This window comes from Frankliniella occidentalis, unplaced genomic scaffold (assembly GCF_000697945.3).
Source record: "Frankliniella occidentalis isolate FOCC.00 unplaced genomic scaffold, Focc_3.1 Scaffold27, whole genome shotgun sequence".
NCBI classification, from domain to species: domain Eukaryota; kingdom Metazoa; phylum Arthropoda; class Insecta; order Thysanoptera; family Thripidae; genus Frankliniella; species Frankliniella occidentalis.
Genome location: NW_026267157.1, coordinates 1,046,259 through 1,048,834, shown reverse-complemented (window position 1 = coordinate 1,048,834; position 2,576 = coordinate 1,046,259).

Below are 2,576 nucleotides of genomic sequence, written 5' to 3'. Positions count from 1 at the left end.
GGGGGGAGGGGGTCGTCGTCAAGGGGTCGACAGCTGCTGCAAGGCAAAGAGCAGTATTATGCTGTGGCAGGCTGCATCGTGCCGGCGGCAGGTTAAATGCCGGCAATTGGTATTAATTGGTGTATATTGCGACCGGCAGCTCCAGCAGCAAAGCGCCCCCTCCCCTTCCTGGCAGAAAGAAACAGTAAACTGTCATAAACACCTTAACTGTGAAAAAGTACTATGATAATATTCGAAGTATCTGTATTACAGAAGAAATTAAAAATTAGACTGTTTTATAACCTTTTCATTTTTAAATTTTTGAGTGTAAACCTGTAAATATTTGGTTGCGGTATTATTGCTGTGCACTCGCAGTGCTGATTGTGGTGAAGGTTTTTTGTCGTAATGTTTCGTGTGTCCTGGTGTGTAAAAGTCTGACGGTTCTTTGGTACGGTGGCAGCCGCCGGCGCGCGGGGCGGGGCGGGGCGGGGCCACCAGCAAGTGGTGTGCATCAATAGATTGTTATGGATGGAGGCCTCGATGGAGGCGCGCGGAGGCCCGTGGTCACCTTTCAAGGGAGGAGGTCAACTGTCTCTAATCGAGCTGCACGTGGCGTCAGGGCCGCCGCCGGCTCCGCTGGCTGTCCATCTGGGCGGTAATGAAAATCAATTAGGGACGGCCGACCCCGATGAGGTGGCGGCCGGGGCGCCATGCGGGCGCGGCCAGAGGGCGCGGCGGGCGCGGCACGAGGGTGCGGCAGGACGGTGATAAAATGTGGGGGATCCAAATATTATGGGAGGTGATCCGAAAATTAAGGGGTCCCTAAAAAATCGGGGCGGTCATCGGGGTCCAATAAGGAGACCCCGTGATATTTTTACCCCGGGGTACGAATATCATCTTTGACCCCAATGACCGCGGGATCCTATTGTGACCTCATAACATCTGGATCCCCTCTCCCGCCACTGTCCACGTTGTTACTAAACGGCCCGAAAGAGGGTACTTGGACCAAAAAGTATTCGTTGCAGAAGTACTACTAATGCCTGACAAAAATACAGTCAGAAGTAAAAAGGTTTTACTGTTTTAAGTACATTTTGTACTTAAATAGTGACCCAAGATAAAAGCTTTTTCGTAACGGTGCGACGGCCGAAGGATTTAGGGCATGTTTTCCAAGAAAGGAAATTCCCTTCACAGTGTACCAGCTGAGCATTAGAAAGTGCTGCCTCCTGGCGTCCGGCAGCATACTGTTGAAACGTGTTCAAATTTAAAGGAGTAACTCGGACAAACGAAGAAAAAAATACATCCAGAAATACACAGCAATTTGTTATGCATTTATTCATTGGTTGACACGCTGATCAGATCAGAATCCATTATGTCAAATTTGCACTGAGTGTTTCATTATACAGAAATGATAAATCAAAACACAGGTTGAACATCGTTGATGTGAATCCAAATCCCACAAGCATCGTGATCCTCTGGGGAGGGACACTCGCCTCCAGGGTGCGCGAAAACGCCAACGATTTCGCCATCCTCACCCTCTGCAGGTCCCTCGAGTTCTTTGTGGCAGTCCAGTTGACACGCGTTGCACTTCTCGTACAGGTCCTCCTCGTCGTACAGGTCCTCCTCATCGCCTTCGAGGCAGTCCGTGGTGGCGTACTGCACCTCAACGTGAAGCAAGGGGTTCCTCGACAGAAGCGCACCGAGTCTCCTACTGTGTAGAAACTTGTGAGAGCACATGCGACGCGGGCATTCATTGTCGAGTAGGTGGAGGCTCCGCAGAGACGGGGCGGTCTGGGGGCTGATGGCATCCACCAGCGGGGCTGGGTCCAACAACCTGAGCTCGAGGCGTCGCAGGGCGGGCAGCGAGGGCAGCCGGGCCGCCAGGTGAGGCACGAGGAGGGACTGAGCGTCGGTCGAATGATAGCGCGAGTCCTCGACATCGATGGACAGCTGCTCCACCTGGGAGCGTCCGGACGACGCCAGCTCACCAATCAGCTCTGCGCCCAATTCATGGTCGTCAACTTCACCGTCAGGTCGGCGAGGGAAGTAGAGGTGGAGGCGGCGGATCTGGAGCGCGCGGCGGAGGAGCTCCAAGGCGCCGTGGCTGTTGGACTCGGTCGGAACGGCGAGCTCCAGCTCCCTGAGCGACTCGCACGCCGCCACCTCCCCCAGCCCCGGGATCATGGGGCAGCACAGCTTGTGGAGGTTGGGCATGCCGGCGAGCAGGCGCGCCGTGGAGGTGGAGGCGAGGGGCGCGGAGGTCCTCGCGGGTATGTAGCCGAGGTGGACTCCCACCAAGGTTGCGGCGTGCCCGGCCAGCAGGTAGTCGCAGAAGGAGTCTGGCCAGGGAACCATGTCGCAGTGGAGAATCTTCAAGGACGGCGTGATGGTGCCGCGCTGACCGATCTCGGGCGGGAACCGTTTCCCTTGGCCCATGTTCCCGCGGAGGATGATCATCCCCAGGCCAGGGGTTGTGGCCAGCGTCCCAAAAATCTGGTCCACGCCTTCTTCTGGCAGAACCAAGGGATTTACAATCGCGCTAAGGTCCGCCAGCCATAGACTCACGCCCCGCAGCCGCCCGAGCGCCGCCTGCCGGTTGA